Here is a 7,068-nt window from a genome sequence, read left to right on the forward strand (position 1 = left end):
AAATTCAGGCTAGCAGTATATGCACTGATGGCAGATGTCCTTCAAGGATTTTTATTTTACTAAGCTGCAAGTATCTAAGGTAAGATTTTCTGAGGTTATCAAGTTTGTAAGACATCTCATTGCCACACTAGATTGTATATACAGATCCTGCTCTAAGAGCCTACAGATATGTGCAATGAGGTCAGATCATTTTTCACATTTTTACCGTGCTTTTCCTGTACTTTCTCATTTCATAAAAATCTTTAGCTTTAATTTTGTTCTGTATCTTTAGTTTTCTGTACTTTTCAAGGCTTATTGATTTAAGATTTACAAATCATCTCTGCGACACTAGAACTTAAATCATAACACCAACAATAAAGCATAATCACACGTGCACTGCTATAACTTTAATAAACTGATATTAAATCAAATTGAATGGCTTAAATCCACTCTCACTGCACACATCTGTATAATGTAATAATGTTAAGGATCTTGGCGTAGAGAATACAATGATATAATTAATATGTTTGCACTTATATCCTCAATGCAATGCATTGGCATAGGGACACCAATAATACTACTAGGTTATAAGCACCTTGCAGCTGGTTTACAATTGTATCTGAGAACTGCAGCACCCTGGGACAAGAACTACCAGGTCTGTGACACTAAACTTAAATGTCTACAGTAACCGTGGGACAAGTACTACTTGGATTTTTTAAGCTGAGAGTCCTAATGAAGCACAAGATTTGATACATCATGGGATGGTCCTGTATTTTATACCTCAGATTAGAAACTGAAGAAAATACTGCATTATAAGGTACAGTGTGTTAAGGTACAGTGTGTCATGCACCTATCTGCTTGCATTGGATGAAAAATCCTTACAAAATGTGCATAGACTGATTCCTATGTGGCAAGCAGTATAACGAAGACTGGAATACTCTATAACAGATTTCAGAGGAACTAGTGTTATGTCACATGCTGAGTGCAGTTTTACATCAATGATTTATTTTATTTCTCTACACTGTATCCAGAGGTAAGTACTCTTCAAACACAAGATTGTAAGCTCTTTGAGCAAAGCACTGAAACACTAGATTGTAAGCTCCTTGGAAAAGGGTCTGCACCTACACCCTTGGAAATCCTTTAGAGCAGGGACTCCCATTGTACCAAATAAATGTATTGTTATTAATAGAGTGAGATTAGCCCTCCATTGAATTTAGTTCAGCAAGGAATAAATATACAATGGATAGAATATACAAATTACCCCACAGAGTATATTACTTATTCAAAATGCATTTTTAATATGGCACCCCTTATGCTTCTGTCAATTGTTTAAACCAGTAGTGTAGCAAACTGTGAAATACATGAGACTTAAATAACACAGCATCAGCCATAGGCAGCCTGTTTCGCTACTTTGGGACTCTTTCTCACTCAAGTCATTATGGTTGATGCTGATGTCTTCGAGGATTCCGCCCTTTGCTATAGGGCTGTCCATTATATTGAAATTGATTTTGAGTTATAAGTGTTGCAATTTTGCACAGATAAGTATATTTGTTTTTTGCTAAGATTAATACAATGGGTGATGAGCCCCAAACTAGCCAAACAGGCTGTCTATGGTTGGTGCTGTTGTTCTGCTCAAGCATTTATTTCATGCTTTGTAAGTGTTGTTATGAAAATTAGTAATCATTAGCAAAACTGGCATATAGCCTTAAACCTAAAATTAATGATAAAATCAATGCTTGAGTCCAATAATATAGCACCTACATCATACTGAAGAGCCCCAAAGAGGGTGAAACAACCTGCCAATAGTGAAAAAAACACTTTACATTTGTAGTATTACAATGTATTATACCCCTGCAAGACACCCCTCTTTTTGTACTGGGATTGTATGTAAGCATAACTAAAATAAATAGTGTAGAATACTATAGAATAATAAGGCTACCCTATATCATAAGATTCAAGATTTTGCCTGATTTCCCAGTGCCCTTGATATATTAAAAGGGTTCCTACCTAAAACTATTAAATGGTCAAATGTTCTGCACATATCTGCAATTAATATGTTTGTATATTTATATATAGAGAGATAAAGAATATCTGTTAATGGAAGAAGCAACTGGATCACCTGAAAACCTTTAGCAGTTATGTTCATGCTTATTTCAGTGCAGGCCTCCATTTCCCAAGTTGTCTACATGCCTCATTTGTCAGTACCATAATGGTCTAGCTATCTATAATAGGACCACTATTTGGATAAACTGACAAGCCTCCCTTAGAAAATGTAACCCATACTGTATAAATATAAACTTTAAAATCCTTACATTTTTAAATATGATGTATGAAAACAAGCTCATCACATTGTAACACACCTAGTATAAAAGGCTTAATTACAGTATACTGAGAACTTGAAAAACAGTTTTATTAATACTTAGATATCCACTATTTAGATATTTTAAATTGCACTTTTGATATCAAATACCTGGTGTTAGATCAAAGTAAATGACAAAGAAAGGGGACATTACTACATTATTTGATTACAAACTGAATAATAAAGTATGTCTTTTTGCACGTCTAGTAAATTCTTTATGCCATGATAAAAAAAATATAATGTTCTAATTCTTGAGAGCATTTATTGTTAAATGTTTATTTTTTTTTTAAATAACTAATTTAATTACTAAGCCCCCTAACCTAACACTCCAATAGGATGAGAGCTACTGAAATACTATTGGCTGATTTGAAGAGCCAATAGGATTTCAGTAGCTCTCATCCTTTTGGCTGATTTGAAAATGTCAGCCAATAGGAATGCAAGGTACCCCATTTTTAAATGGGTACCTTAAATTCAATCCTCAGTGTGCGGCAGTGATCGTACGAAGAGGATCTCCATGCTGGATGGCTCTGTGGTTGCGGTCTTGTTTCCGCGGTCACCTCCGCTCCGCGTCACCTTGGTCCTGGCTGAAACTAGAAGAGGTCCCCACGCTGGAAGAAGATGTTGCCTTCTCCAAGAAGACTTTACCACCTGGAAGAGGACCTTCTCTACCGGACTTAGAGTACCTAGTACCTGAGTACCTATTTGGGGGTTAGACTTAGGCTTTTTTTTTTTTTGGGGTGGCTTTTTTTTTAAAATTCAGGTTTTTTGAGCTGTGAAAGAGCTGAATGCCCTTTTAAGGGTAGTAAAAGAGCTGAATGCCCTTTTAAGGGCAATGCCCATACAAATGCCCCTTTAGGGGCAATGGGTAGTTTAGGTTTTATTAGTGTTAGTTTATTTTTATTTTGGGGGGTTTGGTGGGTAGGGAGTTTTACTGTTAGGGGGGACTTATTAATTTTTAAATGTAAAAGAGCTGTTTAACTAAGGGCACTGCCCTACAAAAGGCCCTTTTAAGGGCTATTGGCAGTTTAGTTTAGATTAGGGGGTGATTTTATTTTGGGGTGGCTTTTTTATTTTCATAGGGATTAGGTTTAATTTTTAAATTTTTAATAATTTTGTTTATTACTTTATGTAATGTTAGACTTTTTTATTTTATATTAGGGGTCAATATGTTTATTAGCTATATTACGATGTGGGGGTTGGCGGATTAGGGGTTAATATACTTTATTAGTTATTGTGGTGGGGGATGTATTGTGGTGGGGGATGGCGTTTGACAGGTAGATAGATACTGCGCATGCGTTAGGTGTTTGTTAATACTTCCAGGGAGTTATGGTGCTCACATTTTCAGCCCAAGGCTTGCTGTGCCTGCCTATGTGTGGCAAGGTGAAAATGGAGTAAAATGTCTCTATTTTCACTGCGTCAGTCTTTGCGCTGAATATGTGATACCGACTTGCGATGCGTTTCTATGTTAATTTATGGGAGTAAAATTAGCGGGTGACGGGTGAAAAATATGCGCCGCATTTATACATTTACAAACGAGCAAAAAGAGAACAAAGTACAAGACTTGGACTCAAGGACTGCGCTAAAGTGTAGCAACTTTTGGTAAAAGTTGAATAACCAAAAAATTGTTAGGTAGTTAATCTTAGCAGCTAGGTCAAAGGGTAGACAAATAATCCAAAATATCTGTCAAGGTAGAAATTGACAAACAAGAAAAGATATTGACTACAGCGCATAAGATTAAAACTAAAAAGGAGATACTTTCTTAACTCCAAGTGGTATTCAAAAAAGTACAATGATCAATAGTGTCTAAATAAAACAATTTTAACTAATTTTAACTAAGTCAACATTTAACAATGTATAAAAATGTATAAATATACTAAATATACTTGAAAAAAGTGATGAAATAAAATAAATATAAAATAAAATAAGATGAAGAAAAAAGCAGGATACACCTTAGGATATGGATGAAGTTAAAACACTAATTATGTATATACAAGCGTAGAAAAGAACAATTGTCAAAAAAAAATTATAATATGAGAATATAACCATATAAACAGAAAAATCCCTGTCGCTGTTAACGCTAAGTGATAAGTAAAATGGTATAAAAGATATGAATAGTTGAAAAACATCTGAATTAGAAATGTAATCATATAGCTGAGTGTTCTAGTCCAAAAAATAAAAGTAATTCTTAATAAAAGTTCTTAAAAAATGAGTTCAATAGGTGAAATAATTGAATTCAAGGGGTCAAATCGTATCGTAGTTGTATCCTTAGCTAAGGCTGCAAACTCGGTACTCAAACTCGGTACTCACCGACCAGGACCTCAATCATATGAGGTAAGGGAGTAGGCTGGAAACCTGTTAGAATGGCTTACTGTCTGTAAAGAGACACACTGTTTCCATTTTCCCTTCACATATTTATCTTCATCTGTGGGAACGAGTAATACAGCATACCGGCTAACTACACCGACGTACCAGTGTAAACAACTGCAAGCTCCATTCTGTGAGACTTTAGGATTCCTGATTATACCACCTTAGAAACTACACGTAGAGCCTGTCCCTTACCTCATATGATTGAGGTCCTGGTCGATGAGTACCGAGTTTGCAGCCTTAGCTAAGGATACAACTACGATACGATTTGACCCCTTGAATTCAACTATTTCACCTATTGAACTCATTTTTTAAGAACTTTTATCAAGAATTACTTTTAATTTTTGGACTAGAACACTCAGCTATATGATTACATTTCTAATTCAGATGTTTTTCAACTATTCATATATTTTATACCATTTTACTTATCACTTAGCATTAACAGCCACAGGGATTTTTCTGTTTATATGGTTATATTCTCCTTTATAATTTTTTTTGACAATTATTCTTTTCTACGCTTGATATGTATATACATAATTAGTGTTTTAACTTCATCCATATCCTAAGGTGTATCCTGCTTTTTTCTTCATCTTATTTTATTTTATTTCATCACTTTTTTTATTTCATCACTTTTTTCAAGTATATTTAGTATATTAATAAATTTGTATACATTGTTTCATGTTGACTCATTAATTAATATTGTTTTATTTAGACACTATTGGTCATTGTACTTTTTTGTATACCACCTGGAGTTAAGAAAGTATCTCCTTTTTAGTTTTAATCTTATGCGCTGTAGTCAATATCTTTTCTTGTTTGTCAATATATATATATATATATATATATATATATATATATATATATATATATATATATATATATATATAGAACCAAGATGAGCACTCTCACTTCAAACTTCAGCAGCCAGGGTGCTAGTAGGTAATAGATATATGTGGCAAGAAACTTGCACTCACTGGACTTTTTTAAACACCAAAATTTAATGTGACGTTTCGGAGATAGAGTATCCCCTTCCTCAGGGTCTGAGGAAGGGGATACTCTATCTCCAAAACGTCACATTAAATTTTGGTGTTTAAAAAAGTCCAGTGAGTGCAAGTTTCTTGCCACATATAAATATATATATATATATATATATATATATTTGTGTACATATGTATTTATATTTGTATATATGTATTATAAACACGTAATTATATATGTATACATATATAGACAAATATATGTGCATTGGAGCCCTTTGCAGTTAAGTAGATGAAAAAATGTATGCAATATTCGTATTTAATAAAGTGTTTAACTGTGTATTTACTGTAAATATCTCACATTCCAATGTTCTGCACAAAGGGGAATATGTTCTATGTATTGTTAAATAGATATTGCTATATATTTCTGAATATCTAGAACTATATATAATCATATATATTTGTATATATCATGTATTTTTAAAGTCCAGCTATGTTTGTCCGATGCAGTCATGCGAAGTAGAGACTGCAGCAGGAAACATACATACCTGGCTGTAAGGAAGGATCAGTCAGTGACTGCGCTTGAGACTTCAAAAGGCCGTGATGATCAGACAGCAGAGAGGGAGGGGGGGGAGTGGGCAGGGGAGCGGATGGGGGCGGGTGTCGGGGTGGCAGGGAAGGGGAAGGAGGGAGGGAGAGGCAATCCAAGTTGATAGAGATTTTGGTTCGTGTACACGGGCTTTAGGACTGGTATGTATGTATATATATATATAGACAGCAGGCAGGCCAGCACTCATGGTTAACATTTCATCCACCCAGGGTGCTTCCATGGTATTGATAGTAGTAAAGAATGGGGATGCCAGGATTTCCAAAGTTACCTTTAATGTAACGTTTCGGGGTGTTACCCCCTTCGTCAGACAATACAAAATAACAATACACAACCTACTTACCACCGTGCCTTTTAAACTAACCTAAGTGATATAGTTCCAAGTCAACATCTGTGATGCCACTCCCACAATCAGCAATCAACAGATGTAGACCCACACTGCCCTCCCAGTGTATGTGACTACCTAATCATACAAACATATTAACTAAAAGTGAACACGAAGTGCCCTATCTTAATAAAAGAACCACATTGCAAAAATGAATACATAACATTGCTCATAATATGTTAGAGGAGCAGAAAAGAACCTTTTGGGAAACTGGGATATCAGTCCCTGATAAGCCATATGTGCTTTAATCTGCTTACAGCCTGTGGGTGGTTGCCATAGCAACCAAAACTAGCAACAACGGCCCCCATTACTGGGTAAGGCTTGATATAGCCAATCAAAGGTACTGCAGCATGAATGAGCGCCTAAAGTGTGCCAATACAGCCTATTGTTGCCAAAGCTC

Source organism: Bombina bombina, chromosome 12 (genome assembly GCF_027579735.1).
Source record: "Bombina bombina isolate aBomBom1 chromosome 12, aBomBom1.pri, whole genome shotgun sequence".
Lineage (NCBI taxonomy): Eukaryota > Metazoa > Chordata > Amphibia > Anura > Bombinatoridae > Bombina > Bombina bombina.